This window comes from Magallana gigas, chromosome 1 (assembly GCF_963853765.1).
Source record: "Magallana gigas chromosome 1, xbMagGiga1.1, whole genome shotgun sequence".
Classification (NCBI taxonomy): Eukaryota; Metazoa; Mollusca; class Bivalvia; order Ostreida; family Ostreidae; genus Magallana; species Magallana gigas.
The window spans coordinates 64,149,944-64,168,046 of record NC_088853.1 but is presented as its reverse complement, the minus strand read 5'-3'; the positions used below and the strand labels follow the sequence as shown (position 1 = coordinate 64,168,046).

At 33.8% G+C, this 18,103-nt stretch overlaps 1 protein-coding gene across 1 annotated transcript in view; it reads left to right on the top strand.

Moving 5' to 3' along the window:
* Positions 1-18,103, top strand: part of LOC105348035 (protein jagged-2-like) — a 103,125-nt gene that overhangs the window by 31,513 nt on the left and 53,509 nt on the right. The gene's annotated exons all lie outside the window — the stretch shown is intronic.

Below are 18,103 nucleotides of genomic sequence, written 5' to 3'. Positions count from 1 at the left end.
CAATACATGATATAACATTTAGGCAGTACAAGATCAAAAAATTGCATATCAAGTATTAATATAATATTAAAAAATTTTCATAGGTATAAACACTTATCAAATTGAGAGAGAGAGAGTTTGAGAGAGAGAGAGTTTATTACGGTACCGTACTTGTAGTGCAACAGTCAATATTTCAATTCGTAAATTACAAATGAATATTACCCACCAAACAGCGTCAAAGTACATGTACTGGTATAAGCTTCTGGTATACCATTTTTTATCAATTCTACTGTGTTTTGTTTTTTTTGGCAAATAAATCTAGCGAGGGTTTTTGTTTATTTTCTTATAAATTACATGTTTTAAAAACAATACTATGTGTAATAAGCATAAAACATGTATGAGTAAACTTAATGAAGAATTTTTAATAGATTATTTTTCACAGAATGTGGTACATTACATGTATGTCAATCTTTATAAAACTAGCGTATATTTCGTTCGCCATAAATTGCAAGTTTTTTGTAAATATCATTTACTTGCATGATAGGTATATATGGTCTAACCAAAATTTTCTTCATAAAGCTACAGCTGTATGTACCACATATATGTTTTGTCACAAGTATACATTTAAAAAAAAAATACCCAAATTCCAACAGTTGAAATAAACTCAACTCATTCTCTGATAAGTTCATTGTGTTTTGTGCGTGCATATCCTATTTGTCTGCTGCAACAGCAGCCAATCAGCGGTAAGCTGAATCCACAAAAAGAAAGTTTGTGTTTTAGGAGCGGGTAAATTGTTTATGCGACACTGTCAAGAAAACCACACCAAATAATAACAAGAAACATAAATATTCACTTAAATGTATTGTGTTGTAAAGTAAAGGTTTTTAACACTTATTGCATCTTGCAAAACATGTGATGACCCTTAATCATCTGTCATATATCTGATATACATGTATATGTTAAAGATGGGAGAAATAACGATAGAACAAACTGGGATTCGAACTTGGCCCTCTGAATCTCTAGTCAAGTGCTCTACCAACTGAGCTACATGTATCTGGCACCGGTATTCAAACCAGTCTGACCGTCACATTCCTCCCCCCTTAAATGATCTTCACCCTCGAAGATCACCCCTGGCAGGATCGAGTTAACCTGTTAGTTCCTGGGGTTGGTCACAACACCAATATTGTAACAGGCTGGTAGAAATAATGAAGGACCAAACCAGGATTTGAACCTGGGCCCCCTGAATCTCTAGTCAGGTGCTCTACCAACTGAGCTATCTGGCACTGGTATTCAAACCGGTCTGATCGTCACATATATAAAGAATTATTTTAAACAATGTTGTTCAATAAAAAATAACACTCGCAACCTTCAGTTTTTGTCTGTAATTAATCAATATTGGCGTGCGATCAGTTCTCGCCGAGTACCATTTCTCACCAGTGCATTGTTACGTCATTTTATCAACACATAAAATTATATACGAAAATATGATGTAACAGTGCACCAGCGAGAAATGGTCCTCGGCGATCAAGAACTGCTCGCACGCCAATACTGCCAGAAGTCAGATTAAAAAAAGAGAATAAAAAATTACATTTCAAACATTAACAAAGACAATTTAAGTACACATCATAACTGCTAAACAAGAAAAATTATGTGAACTGGTAGAATGGTACGCATAGTTCTAACTTGTAACCTACATGTAGAAGTACATGTACCGGGTACCCGTTGGTCTGCTAAACCTCTCTAATGATACAATGATCAGCATCATAAAGATATTAAAGTCATGTTTTAACTCTGAAGTCTGAAGTATACAATTTTATTTACTTGAAGTTATGTCTACAGGGTATTCATGACTACATTTGGAGTCTTCTGCACAAGAATATATGATATGTTTCTAATTAGACCCTGTTTTGAATTTTGAGTTGAAAATTCACAATCTGTTATTTTTTTAAATAGATAAATTCAGTTACCCTTTCCAGTCCCCCATGAACCTCGAGCGAGTCTAAACATCCATGAAACATGTAAAAATTACACGTTAGTAAACAAACACCCACATCATAACAAAAACATCTAACAGTGTGCACGTACTTACATGTACATCTATACTATATACTAAATTTTAACCAGTTAACAAGAAACTTTAAAAGGAGTAAAAGCCTCACCTTCTTCAGTAACATCCACATAAATCACACACTTTAATGTCCATCTTTTCTCCTTTATTACTCGTAGCTTATCAACGGCTGATCGTCGACAGAAGTGTGGCTGTCAGAATTTCCTCGTAAACGATGCACACGAGAAAAATATCCTCCTTAAACAAATATGTAGTATTGTTCCCTGTGCATGTTCATATGTTTCACAGTAAATTGAAAATGCATGTATACACCGAAAGAATGCACAACTTCTCTTCTGCATTACGGCTCTCTCTTTTCTACAATGCCGTTCGTTACTGTTTACATTCGGCGCGCGCGCGGGGGTTACATACAGGGGCGCCCCGACAAATAGTTGCACATAGAACGTTTAAATAATGTGTGTTCATTGAATTCAGAAATGATATAGATGAAAAAAATGAAATTGAATCACAACAATTTATCTAAGACGCAACACAACGTAATGCAGTAAATGCCTGGGCCTTAAAGTGGCATTTGTTCGCTTGTGTGTCTATGTAGACATATTAACTCGTTCATGTACGATTCTCACATATTTGTTTTATGAAATTTGAAAAAAAATATAGCACAGAACTTGTTTAATTTGATACCAAATGACATTATTTAATATATTAACAATAACTGAATTAATTTTTTTTCATAAAATGATAACGATTTTTGCTATCAGAAAAATACGTGCATGAGCTGCTGACCCCTAATTATAGGGGCCAGCCCTTTTTTTATCAATTTTAAATGAAAGCTCTCGTTATTCTAAACAACTTTTGTTCTATATGTATTAACAAAATATTTTTAGTTTAAAGGTTATTATACAAAACGCAACAAAATTTCAGCCCCGAAAAAATCTTAAACTTTACCGGCAAAAAGCTTAAAAACTAAAACACATTTTGCCAAAATTTTCATGCCAGCAAAACTATAGAATGTTACCAACAATTCTGCTAAATTTCATGCAACTGTCTTTTGTAGTTCCCGAGATCAACTCTGGACAAAAGACCCCCCAATTTTCAATTAAAGGGCAATAACTCATAACCGGAAGTGAATTTTAAAAATTTGAAAAAAAGTCTAGAGATATTAATATCATCTACATACCCTGAGAGTTTCATAGCATTCAGACAAAAAATGTTCGAGAAATCTCGTGCACAAAATTTGCGGGAAAAAAAAAATAATAATAAGAAACAGTAGAATAACAGAAGGGTTTTCCGTTGAAAAACGGAAAACCCTAATAACTAGAGCAAAGCTCGTTGCAAAGCAACGAGTGGGTCTTCCGTTGATGTCGGAAGTAAAGCTGGAAGTTCCTGTAAGAAGCAGAGCTCTTAAACCAATAACAAGAGTAACAAAAATAAAAAGATGAAAAAATCGAATTATTCCTGGTACGACTTAACAAAGTCCGAATGATTTTAAGTACGACTTAACAAAAACCTTTCTGATTTCAAGAACGAATTAACAAAAAAAAATCCGAATGTGTTCAAGTACGACTTAAACATTATTTTTGGTACGAGTTAATATTGCTTTCAACATTACGCTATTTTTTAAACCAAGGACGCGGAATAAAAATTTCCGGAAAAATCAATTTTTAAACCCCGATATCTCTGTAATGCGTTGTCCGATTTTAAAACGGCTTTCAGTGTTAGATTCAGCTTATTAGGCTCTACAAAACACATATTCATTTTTGATTTGATCAGAAAATTCATTTTTTCGAAAAATTTGTTTCACTTCCAGTTTCGACCGGAAGTGACAGATTTTCATTTCGAGCCTTATTACAGAGGTAAATCAACCAAATCATAACCATTGAAAATTTCAAGCCTCTATCTGTGAGCGTTTTTGAGAAAAGTCCGGGACAAAATGACTTTTTAATTTTTTTTAAAATGACGTCACATCAAAACGGAGGAGACCTTCTATTTGAAACTTCAACATTTTTGAGGGACGCCAACTTGCAAAAATCTCTGAAAATTTCATCAAAATCGGTTAAAAACCTTTTGAGTTATGAAGCAAAAAAGGAGTCAGAAGAAAAGAAAAAGAATAATAACTAGAGCAAAGCTCGTTGCAAAGCAACGAGTGGGTCTTCCGTTCATGTCGGAAGTAAAGCTGGAAGTTCCTGTAAGAAGCAGAGCTCTTAAACCAATAACAAGAGTAACTAAAATGAAAAGATAAAAAAATCGAATTATTCCTGGTACGACTTAACAAAATACGAATGATTTTAAGTACGACTTAACAAACACCTTTCTGATTTCAAGAACAACTTAACAAAAAAATCCGAATTGGTCAAGTACGACTTAACAATTATTTTTGGTACGAGTTAATATTACTTTGAACATTATGCTATTTTTTAAACCAAGGACGCGGAATCCAAATTTCCGGAAAAATCAATTTTTAAACCCCGATATCTCTGTAATGCTTCGTCCGATTTTAAAACGGCTTTCAGTGTTTGATTTAGCTAATTAAGCTCTACAAAACACATATTCATTTTTCATTTGATCAGAAAATTCATTTTTTCGAAAAATTTGTTTCACTTCCGGTTTCGACCTGAAGTGACAGATTTTCATTTCCAGCCTTATTACAGAGGTAAATCGACCAAATCATCACCATTGAAATTTTCAAACCTCTTCCTTAAAGCGTTTTTGAGAAAAGTCCGGGACAAAATGACTTTTTGAAATTTTTAAAAATGACGTCACGTCAAAACGGAGGTGACGTTCTTTATAAAACTTTAACATTTTTGAGGGACGCCAACTTGCAAACATCTCTGAAAATTTCATCAAAATCGGTTAAAATTTTTTTGATTTATGAAGCAACGAGTGGGTCTTCCGTTAATGTCGAAAGTAAAGCTGAAAGTTCCTGTAAGAAGCAGAGCTTTTAAACCAATAACAAGAGGAAAAAAAAAATCGAATTATTCCTGGTACGACTTAACAAAATCCGAATGATTTTAAGTACGACTTAACAAAAACCTTTACGATTTCAAGAACGACTTAACAAAAAAAATCCGAATGTGTTACAGTACGACTTAACAATTAATTTTTAGGTACAAGTTAATTTAACCAACAACTTGATACTACTTTCTTAACCAAAAAAGCGGAATCAAAATTTTCGGAAAAATCAATTTTTAAAGCCAAATTTCTCTGTAATGCATCGTCCGATTTTTAAACGGTTTTCAGTGTTAGGTTCAGCTTAGAAACCTCTACAAAACACATATTCGTTTTTGATTCGATCAAAATATTTAATTTTTCGAAAAATTAAAATCACATCGGTTTCTACCGAAAGTGACAAAATTTTTTTTTGTTGTAGAAATGCCATAAGACAATCCGCAGATTTACAATCACAGAAAATTTCAAGTCTTTATAAACAACAGTTTACGAGAAAAGTCCTGGACAAAATCACTTTTTAAATTTTTTTAAAATGATGTAACTAGAAAACGGAAGTGACTAAAGGACTGACAATTTAAAAGCTCCAAGGGACAAGTATTTTACATAATCCCTGAAAATTTCTTGCAAATCAATTGAATAGTTTTTGAGATATAAAGCAAAAAAGAAGTCAGAAGGAAAAACAAGAAGAATAACTAGAGCAAAGCTCGTTGCAAAGCAACGAGTGGGTCTTCCGTTCATGTCGGAAGTAAAGCTGGAAGTTCCTGTAAGAAGCAGAGCTCTTAAACCAATAACAAGAGAAACTAAAATAAAAAGATTTAAAAAATCGAATTATTCCTGGTACGACTTAACAAATCCGAATGATTTTCAGTACGACTTAACAAAAACCTTTCCGATTTCAAGAACGACTTAACAAAAAAAATCCGAATGTGTTACAGTACGACTTAACAATTAATTTTTAGGTACAAGTTAATTTAACCAAGTACTTGATACTACTTTCTTAACCAAATAAGCGGAATCAAAATTTCCGGAAAAATCAATTTTTAAAGCCAAATTTCTCTGTAATGCATCGTCCGATTTTTAAACGGTTTTCAGTGTTAGGTTCAACTTAAAATGCTCTACAAAACACATATTCGTTTTTGATTCGATCAAAAAAATCAATTTTTCGAAAAATTAAAATCACTTTCGGTTTCTACCGGAAGTGACCAAAAATTTTTTTTTGTAAAAATGCCATAAGTAAATCCGCAGATTTACAATCACAGAAAATTTCAAGTCTTTATAAACAACCGTTTAGGAGAAAAGTCCTGGACAAAATCACTTTTTGAAAACTTTTAAAATGACGTAACTAGAAAACGGAAGTGACTAAATGACTGAAAGTTTAAAAGCTTCAAGGGACAAGTATTTAACATAATCCCTGAAAATTTCTTGCAAATCGGTTGAATAGTTTTTGAGATATAAAGCAAAAAAGAAGTCAGAAGGAAAAACAAGAAGATTAATAATAATAAAAAAAAACAATAGAATAACAAGAGGGTCTTCCGTTGAAAACGGAAGACCCTTATAAAAAAAAACAATAGAATAACAAGAGGGTCTTCCGTTGAAAACGGAAGACCCTAATAAAAAGAAACAATAGAATAACAAGAGGGTCTTCCGTTGGAAACGGAAGACCCTAATAACTAGACACGATCTCGTTGCGAGCAACGAGGAGGTCTTCCGTTCGATTTTTAGAATGAAATAAGACATCATCGACTTTGATTTTCGACAACAAAACATGTTATGGAAAAAGGAGTGAAGTACTAATGCTTTATTGTATCGCTTTTTATAAGTTCTCTTGCTTTTTTAAATACTTGCATTTCTTTCAATTAAGATAGAAAAGACCAAACTTGTTTACTTCTGGTTCCTAAAAACCCTAATTGGGTAACGCAAGAGAAAATCATTATATTGTTAGGATATATAAACGTATTATACCTAATCTAGCTTTAATAACCTTTCACAAAACATCTCTCAGTAAAGGGCTACAAATTAAAGACTTTAGAGCCCTTTGGTCCCCTAATTTGAGGGGCCAGCCCCTTTTTCTTGATATCAAATAAAAGGTCATTTAATTCTGAACACATTTTGATCTACAAGTGTTTAAAAATTCGTTACCGTTCTAGAGATATATGAGAAAGTAGGTTTTAGGGGCCGGTCCCTTATTTCCTTTTAGGGGCCGTTTAACGAAATTTTGACGGTTGCATATTGTTAAGAACATCATTTTGAACAACTTTTCTTCTGTACTGCATTAAAAAATATTTTTCCTTTCTGAGATATGGATGATCAAAATTTTGGACTTTTGGCCCGTAAAACCTCTTAATTACGTAAAATATAACAAAATATTTACACTGCTTGGATACATAACTGTGAGATAAACATATTTGCTTCTATAACATTACACAAAATATCTCTCAGTAAAGGGCTACATATTAAAGACTGTAGAGCACTTTCGTCCCCTAATTTGAGGGGGCAGCCCCTTTTTCTTGATATCAAATAAAAGGTCGTTTAATTCTGAACACATTTTGTTCTACAAGTGTTTAAAAATTCGTTACCGTTCTAGAGATATATGAGAAAGTAGGTTTGAGGGGCCGGTCCCTTATCTCCTTTTAGGGACCGTTTAACGAAATTTTGACGGTTGCATATTGTTAAGAACATCATTTTGAACAACTTTTCTTCTGTACTGCATTAAAAAATATTTTTCCTTTCTGAGATATGGATGATCAAAATTTTGGACTTTTGGCCCCTAAAACCCCTTAATTACGTAACATATAACAAAATATTTACACTGCTTGGATACATATCTGTGAGATAAACATATTTGCTTCTAAAACATTTCACAAAATATTTCTCAGTAAAGGGCTACATATTAAAGACTTTAGAGCACTTTCGTCCCCTAATTTGAGGGGCCAGCCCCTTATTCTTGATATCAAATAAAAGGTCTTGTAAATATAAACCTTTTTTACATTACATCTTTTAACAAAATATTTTTCAGAAAAGAGATAAACACAGAAAACCTAGAAAAATTACGACGTTTTTTTTAACTCAATTTTCAGGTCCAGGCGAGCTTCGACGCCTTTTTAAACAGACAAATTTGATCGACATCATACACATCTACAATCTTTTGTCTACAATCCCTGAAAATTTGAATTCAATATCTTTTATAGTTTAGGAGTAGTTCCATGGACAAACTAAGCCTCCAAAAATCGCTATTACGTTAAAATATCGGAGATGGAAATGACGTCATCAATATAAAAAATTTCCAATAAGGTTCAGATCAATATCTATCAGATCTGAAAGTTTCACGAAAATCGGCTGAGCCATTTCTGAGAACTCGCGCGGACAAAATTTGTAAGAAAAAAAAAGAAAAATAATAATAGGGAAAAAGAAACAAAGCAAAAACAATAAGGTCTTCCGTTGGAAACGGAAGACCTTAATAATAGAAAGAAACAATAGAATAACAAGAGGGTCTTCCGTTGGAAACGGAAGACCCTAATAATAGAATTGAAAAAGTTCTCTTGCTTTTTTAAATACTTGCATTTCTTTCAATTAAGATAGAAAAGACCAAACTTGTTTACTTCTGGTTCCTAAAAACCCTAATTGGGTAACGCAAGAGAAAATCATTATATTGTTAGGATATATAAACGTATTATACCTAATCTAGCTTTAATAACCTTTCACAAAACATCTCTCAGTAAAGGGCTACAAATTAAAGACTTTAGAGCCCTTTGGTCCCCTAATTTGAGGGGCCAGCCCCTTTTTCTTGATATCAAATAAAAGGTCATTTAATTCTGAACACATTTTGATCTACAAGTGTTTAAAAATTCGTTACCGTTCTAGAGATATATGAGAAAGTAGGTTTTAGGGGCCGGTCCCTTATTTCCTTTTAGGGGCCGTTTAACGAAATTTTGACGGTTGCATATTGTTAAGAACATCATTTTGAACAACTTTTCTTCTGTACTGCATTAAAAAATATTTTTCCTTTCTGAGATATGGATGATCAAAATTTTGGACTTTTGGCCCGTAAAACCTCTTAATTACGTAACATATAACAAAATATTTACACTGCTTGGATACATAACTGTGAGATAAACATATTTGCTTCTATAACATTACACAAAATATCTCTCAGTAAAGGGCTACATATTAAAGACTGTAGAGCACTTTCGTCCCCTAATTTGAGGGGCCAGCCCCTTTTTCTTGATATCAAATAAAAGGTCGTTTAATTCTGAACACATTTTGTTCTACAAGTGTTTAAAAATTCGTTACCGTTCTAGAGATATATGAGAAAGTAGGTTTGAGGGGCCGGTCCCTTATCTCCTTTTAGGGACCGTTTAACGAAATTTTGACGGTTGCATATTGTTAAGAACATCATTTTGAACAACTTTTCTTCTGTACTGCATTAAAAATATTTTTCCTTTCTGAGATATGGATGATCAAAATTTTGGACTTTTGGCCCCTAAAACCCCTTAATTACGTAACATATAACAAAATATTTACACTGCTTGGATACATATCTGTGAGATAAACATATTTGCTTCTAAAACATTTCACAAAATATTTCTCAGTAAAGGGCTACATATTAAAGACTTTAGAGCACTTTCGTCCCCTAATTTGAGGGGCCAGCCCCTTATTCTTGATATCAAATAAAAGGTCTTGTAAATATAAACCTTTTTTACATTACATCTTTTAACAAAATATTTTTCAGAAAAGAGATAAACACAGAAAACCTAGAAAAATTACGACGTTTTTTTTAACTCAATTTTCAGGTCCAGGCGAGCTTCGACGCCTTTTTAAACAGACAAATTTGATCGACATCATACACATCTACAATCTTTTGTCTACAATCCCTGAAAATTTGAATTCAATATCTTTTATAGTTTAGGAGTAGTTCCATGGACAAACTAAGCCTCCAAAAATCGCTATTACGTTAAAATATCGGAGATGGAAATGACGTCATCAATATAAAAAATTTCCAATAAGGTTCAGATCAATATCTATCAGATCTGAAAGTTTCACGAAAATCGGCTGAGCCATTTCTGAGAACTCGCGCGGACAAAATTTGTAAGAAAAAAAAAGAAAAATAACTAGATTCGATCTCGTTGCGAGCAACGAGTGGGTCTTCCGTGAGATTTTTGAGTAGAGAAGACGACTTTTAACACGAAATTGTTATTATATCCAAAAAAAATTAAAAATTTTTTTTCGGCAGTCGGGGCTTGAACCCGGGTCGCCTGGGCCATGTCCACGACTATATCAACTGAGCTACTCGGGCTCTCGCTTCAGGACTTTGACGCTTAATTTCTCGAGAACGCCTTGATCGATTTTAAAACAAATTACATATTCTGAATCAGTAAGAGGGTCACTATCAACTGTTAAAATATAAAAAAGAAATATTAAAAAATAAAAAAGTCGAAAAATTTAATTTTTTAAATTTTTTTCCTTTGACAAAAAGAAGTGACGGCGGACACTTTCTTGAGTGTGTTGCGCCAGAAAAACAGTAGGTCTATCATCTCTGAAAATTTCAGCCTTATATCTTTACTCATTTTTGAAAAACCTGTCAGACAAAATTGACTTTTAAAAATTGTAAAATGACGATAACTTCCGAACGGAAGTAAATTTCTAAAAAAGTTTCACGCGGTACAAACTTCAGACGGCGGGGCATCTTTACTGAAAATTTAAAAGAAATCGAACGAGTAATCGCCGAGAAATCTTCTGCACAAAATGTGTAAGGAAAAAAAGAATAATAATAATAATAATAATAATAGAATTGAAAAAGAAACCGAAGAATAATAGAAGGGTCTTCCGCTGAAGACGGAAGACCCTAATAATAGGGAAAAAGAAACAAAGCAAAAACAATAAGGTCTTCCGTTGGAAACGGAAGACCTTAATAATAGAAAGAAACAATAGAATAACAAGAGGGTCTTCCGTTGGAAACGGAAGACCCTAATAATAGAATTGAAAAAGTTCTCTTGCTTTTTTAAATACTTGCATTTCTTTCAATTAAGATAGAAAAGACCAAACTTGTTTACTTCTGGTTCCTAAAAACCCTAATTGGGTAACGCAAGAGAAAATCATTATATTGTTAGGATATATAAACGTATTATACCTAATCTAGCTTTAATAACCTTTCACAAAACATCTCTCAGTAAAGGGCTACAAATTAAAGACTTTAGAGCCCTTTGGTCCCCTAATTTGAGGGGCCAGCCCCTTTTTCTTGATATCAAATAAAAGGTCATTTAATTCTGAACACATTTTGATCTACAAGTGTTTAAAAATTCGTTACCGTTCTAGAGATATATGAGAAAGTAGGTTTTAGGGGCCGGTCCCTTATTTCCTTTTAGGGGCCGTTTAACGAAATTTTGACGGTTGCATATTGTTAAGAACATCATTTTGAACAACTTTTCTTCTGTACTGCATTAAAAAATATTTTTCCTTTCTGAGATATGGATGATCAAAATTTTGGACTTTTGGCCCGTAAAACCTCTTAATTACGTAAAATATAACAAAATATTTACACTGCTTGGATACATAACTGTGAGATAAACATATTTGCTTCTATAACATTACACAAAATATCTCTCAGTAAAGGGCTACATATTAAAGACTGTAGAGCACTTTCGTCCCCTAATTTGAGGGGCCAGCCCCTTTTTCTTGATATCAAATAAAAGGTCGTTTAATTCTGAACACATTTTGTTCTACAAGTGTTTAAAAATTCGTTACCGTTCTAGAGATATATGAGAAAGTAGGTTTGAGGGGCCGGTCCCTTATCTCCTTTTAGGGGCCGTTTAACGAAATTTTGACGGTTGCATATTGTTAAGAACATCATTTTGAACAACTTTTCTTCTGTACTGCATTAAAAAATATTTTTCCTTTCTGAGATATGGATGATCAAAATTTTGGACTTTTGGCCCCTAAAACCCCTTAATTACGTAACATATAACAAAATATTTACACTGCTTGGATACATATCTGTGAGATAAACATATTTGCTTTTAAAACATTTCACAAAATATTTCTCAGTAAAGGGCTACATATTAAAGACTTTAGAGCACTTTCGTCCCCTAATTTGAGGGGCCAGCCCCTTATTCTTGATATCAAATAAAAGGTCTTGTAAATATAAACCTTTTTTACATTACATCTTTTAACAAAATATTTTTCAGAAAAGAGATAAACACAGAAAACCTAGAAAAATTACGACGTTTTTTTAACTCAATTTTCAGGTCCAGGCGAGCTTCGACGCCTTTTTAAACAGACAAATTTGATCGACATCATACACATCTACAATCTTTTGTCTACAATCCCTGAAAATTTGAATTCAATATCTTTTATAGTTTAGGAGTAGTTCCATGGACAAACTAAGCCTCCAAAAATCGCTATTACGTTAAAATATCGGAGATGGAAATGACGTCATCAATATAAAAAATTTCCAATAAGGTTCAGATCAATATCTATCAGATCTGAAAGTTTCACGAAAATCGGCTGAGCCATTTCTGAGAACTCGCGCGGACAAAATTTGTAAGAAAAAAAAAGAAAAATAATAATAGGGAAAAAGAAACAAAGCAAAAACAATAAGGTCTTCCGTTGGAAACGGAAGACCTTAATAATAGAAAGAAACAATAGAATAACAAGAGGGTCTTCCGTTGGAAACGGAAGACCCTAATAATAGAATTGAAAAAGTTCTCTTGCTTTTTTAAATACTTGCATTTCTTTCAATTAAGATAGAAAAGACCAAACTTGTTTACTTCTGGTTCCTAAAAACCCTAATTGGGTAACGCAAGAGAAAATCATTATATTGTTAGGATATATAAACGTATTATACCTAATCTAGCTTTAATAACCTTTCACAAAACATCTCTCAGTAAAGGGCTACAAATTAAAGACTTTAGAGCCCTTTGGTCCCCTAATTTGAGGGGCCAGCCCCTTTTTCTTGATATCAAATAAAAGGTCATTTAATTCTGAACACATTTTGATCTACAAGTGTTTAAAAATTCGTTACCGTTCTAGAGATATATGAGAAAGTAGGTTTTAGGGGCCGGTCCCTTATTTCCTTTTAGGGGCCGTTTAACGAAATTTTGACGGTTGCATATTGTTAAAAACATCATTTTGAACAACTTTTCTTCTGTACTGCATTAAAAAATATTTTTCCTTTCTGAGATATGGATGATCAAAATTTTGGACTTTTGGCCCGTAAAACCTCTTAATTACGTAAAATATAACAAAATATTTACACTGCTTGGATACATAACTGTGAGATAAACATATTTGCTTCTATAACATTACACAAAATATCTCTCAGTAAAGGGCTACATATTAAAGACTTTAGAGCACTTTCGTCCCCTAATTTGAGGGGCCAGCCCCTTTTTCTTGATATCAAATAAAAGGTCGTTTAATTCTGAACACATTTTGTTCTACAAGTGTTTAAAAATTCGTTACCGTTCTAGAGATATATGAGAAAGTAGGTTTGAGGGGCCGGTCCCTTATCTCCTTTTAGGGGCCGTTTAACGAAATTTTGACGGTTGCATATTGTTAAGAACATCATTTTGAACAACTTTTCTTCTGTACTGCAATACAAAATATTTTTCCTTTCTGAGATATGGATGATCAAAATTTTGGACTTTTGGCCCCTAAAACCCCTTAATTACGTAACATATAACAAAATATTTACACTGCTTGGATACATATCTGTGAGATAAACATATTTGCTTCTAAAACATTTCACAAAATATTTCTCAGTAAAGGGCTACATATTAAAGACTTTAGAGCACTTTCGTCCCCTAATTTGAGGGGCCAGCCCCTTATTCTTGATATCAAATAAAAGGTCTTGTAAATATAAACCTTTTTTACATTACATCTTTTAACAAAATATTTTTCAGAAAAGAGATAAACACAGAAAACCTAGAAAAATTACGACGTTTTTTTTAACTCAATTTTCAGGTCCAGGCGAGCCTCGACGCCTTTTTAAACAGACAAATTTGATCGACATCATACACATCTACAATCTTTTGTCTACAATCCCTGAAAATTTGAATTCAATATCTTTTATAGTTTAGGAGTAGTTCCATGGACAAACTAAGCCTCCAAAAATCGCTATTACGTTAAAATATCGGAGATGGAAATGACGTCATCAATATAAAAAATTTCCAATAAGGTTCAGATCAATATCTATCAGATCTGAAAGTTTCACGAAAATCGGCTGAGCCATTTCTGAGAACTCGCGCGGACAAAATTTGTAAGAAAAAAAAAGAAAAATAATAATAGGGAAAAAGAAACAAAGCAAAAACAATAAGGTCTTCCGTTGGAAACGGAAGACCTTAATAATAGAAAGAAACAATAGAATAACAAGAGGGTCTTCCGTTGGAAACGGAAGACCCTAATAATAGAATTGAAAAAAAAACCGAAGAATAATAGAAGGGTCTTCCGCTGAAGACGGAAGACCCTAATAACTAGATTCGATCTCGTTGCGAGCAACGAGTGGGTCTTCCGTCTGATTTTTGAATAGATTAGATTAAACTAATTAATTCAAAGATAAAATCGTAGATCTAAGCGAAAAATAGAGAAAAAAAATTTGCGGCACTCGGGGCTTGAACCCGGGTCGCCTGGGCCATGTCCACGACTATATCGACTGAGCTACTCGGACTCTCGCTTCAGGACTTTGACGCTTAATTGCTGGAGAATGCCTTGATCGATTTTAAAACAAAAAACATATTCTGAATCAGTGAAAGGGTCACTATCAGGTGTAAAAAATTCAAAGAAAAATGTTTAAAAGGGAAAAAGTCGAAAAATTCAATTTTTCAAAATTTATTCCGGTGACGACCGGAAGTGACGGCGGACATTCTCTATACCGAGGTGCACCAGGAAATCGATAGATCTATCATCTCTGAAATTCTCAGCTCTCTATCTTTGCTCATTTTTGAAAAACCTGAGAGACAAAATTGACTTTTTAAAATCGTAAACGGACGATAACTTCCGACCGGAAGTGAATTTTCAAAATCTGTTTCAGCGGTATAAATTTCAGATAACGAGGCTTCAGTCCTGAAAATTTGAGAGAAATCGATCGTCCCATCTCTGAGAAATCGCCTGCACAAAATTTGTAAGACAAAAAAAGAATAATAACTAGATTCGATCTCGTTGCGAGCAACGAGTGGGTCTTCCGACCAATTTTTAAATAGATAAGATTAAACTTATCAATTCAAAGATAAAAACGTAGATCTAAGCAAAAAATAGTAAAAAAAAAAATTGCGGCACTCGAGGCTTGAACCCGGGTCGCCTGGGCCATGTCAACGACTATATCGACTGAGCTACTCGGACTTTCGCTTTAGGACTTTGACGCTTAATTTCTCGAGAATGCCTTGATCGATTTTAAAACAAATCAGTAGGAGGGTCACTATAAGGTGTAAAAATTTCAAAAAAAAATATTAAAAAAAAAAAAAGTCGAAAAATTCAATTTTTGAAATTTCCTTCCGGTGACGACCGGAAGTGACAGCAGACATTTTCTTGACCGAGTTACACCAGAAAAACGGTAGTTCTATCATCTCTGAAAATTTCAGCCCTATATCTTTACTCGTTTTTGAGAAACCTGACAGACAAAATTGACTTTAAAAAATCGTTTATTGACGATAACTTCCGACCGGAAGTGAATTTTAAAAAAATATCACGGGGGTACAAACTTCAGATGGCGAGGCATCATCAGTGAAAATTTGAAGGAAATCAAATCAGCCATTTTCGAGAAATCGCCTGCACAAAATGTGTAAGGAAAAAAAGAATAATAACTAGATTCGATCTCGTTGCGAGCAACGAGTGGGTCTTCTGTCCAATTTTTGAAACGATAAGATTAAACTTATCAATTCAAAGATAAAATCGTAGATCTAAGCGAAAAAAAGAGAAAATTTTTTTGCGGCACTCGAGGCTTGAACCCGGGTCGCCTGGGCAATATCCACGACTATAACGACTGAGCTACTCGGACTCCGCTTCAGAACTTTGACGTTTAATTTCTCGAGAATGCCTTGATCGATTTTAAAACTAATTACATATTCTGAATCAGTAAAAGGGTCACTATCATGTAATTGGAAAAAATATATCAAAACAAAAAGTTCAAAATTTTCATTTTTTAAATTTGCTTCCGGTGACGACCGGAAGTGACGGCAAACATTCTCTTGACCGAGGTTCAAGAGGATATTGCTAGATCTATCATCTCTGAAAATTGCAGTTCTCTATCTTTACTCGTTTTTGAGAAACATCGCCGACAAAATTGACTTTTAAAAATCGTAAAACGACGATTACTTCCGACCGTAAGTGATTTTTTAAAAATTGTTCCGGCGGTATAAAATTCATATAACTTGGCATCAGCCCTGAAAATTTAAAAGAAATCAAACGAGTCATCTCCGAGAAATCGCCTGCACAAAATTTGTAAGACAAAAAAAGAATTCGATCTCGTTGCGAGCAACGAGTGGGTCTTCCGTGAGATTTTTGAGTAGAGAAGACGACTTTTAACACGAAATTATCAATCTATCCAAAAAAAGTAGGAAATTTTTTTTCGGCACTCGGGGCTTGAACCCGGGTCGACTGGGCCATGTCCACGACTCTATCAACTGAGCTACTCGGGCTCTCGCTTCAGGACTTTGACGCTTAATTTCTCAAGAACGCCTTGATCGATTTTAAAACAAATTACATATTCTGAATCAGTAAGAGGGTCACTATCAACTGTTAAAATATAAAAAAGAAATATTAAAAAATAAAAAAGTAGAAAAATTTAATTTTTTACATTTTTTTTCCAATGACAAAAAGAAGTGACGGCAGACATTTTCTTGAGTGTGTTGCGCCAGAAAAACAGTAGGTCTATCATCTCTGAAAATTTCAGCCTTATATCTTTACTCATTTTTGAAAAACCTGTCAGACAAAATTGACTTTTAAAAATCGTAAATTGACGATAACTTCCGAACGGAAGTGAATTTCTAAAAAAAAATCCGGCGGTACAAACTTCAGACGGCGGGGCATCTTTACTGAAAATTTAAAAGAAATCGAACGAGTAATCGCCGAGAAATCTTCTGCACAAAATGTGTAAGGAAAAGAATAATGATAATAATAATAACTAGATTCGATCTCGTTGCGAGCAACGAGTGGGTCTTCCGTCCAATTTTTGAATAGATAAGATTAAACTTATCAATTCAAAGATAAAATAATAGATCTAAGCGAAAAAAAGAGAAAAAAATTTTGCGGCACTCGAGGCTTGAACCCGGGTCGCCTGGGCCATGTCCACGACTATAACGACTGAGCTACTCGGACTCCGCTTCAGAACTTTGACGCTTAATTTCTCGAGAATGCCTTGATCGATTTTAAAACAAATTACATATTCTGAATCAGTGAAAGGGTCACTATCAGGTGTAAAAAATTCAAAGAAAAATGTTTAAAAGGAAAAAAGTCGAAAAATTCAATTTTTCAAAATTTATTCCGGTGACGACCGGAAGTGACGGCGGACATTCTCTATACCGAGGTGCACCAGGAAATCGATAGATCTATCATCTCTGAAACTCTCAGCTCTCTATCTTTGCTCATTTTTGAAAAACCTGAGAGACAAAATTGACTTTTTAAAATCGTAAACGGACGATAACTTCCGACCGGAAGTGAATTTTCAAACTCTGTTTCAGCGGTATAAATTTCAGATAACGAGGCTTCAGTCCTGAAAATTTGAGAGAAATCGATCGTCCCATCTCTGAGAAATCGCCTGCACAAAATTTGTAAGACAAAAAAAGAATAATAACTAGATTCGATCTCGTTGCGAGCAACGAGTGGGTCTTCCGACCAATTTTTAAATAGATAAGATTAAACTTATCAATTCAAAGATAAAAACGTAGATCTAAGCAAAAAATAGTAAAAAAAAAAATTGCGGCACTCGAGGCTTGAACCCGGGTCGCCTGGGCCATGTCAACGACTATATCGACTGAGCTACTCGGACTTTCGCTTTAGGACTTTGACGCTTAATTTCTCGAGAATGCCTTGATCGATTTTAAAACAAATCAGTAGGAGGGTCACTATAAGGTGTAAAAATTTCAAAAAAAAATATTAAAAAAATAAAAAAGTCGAAAAATT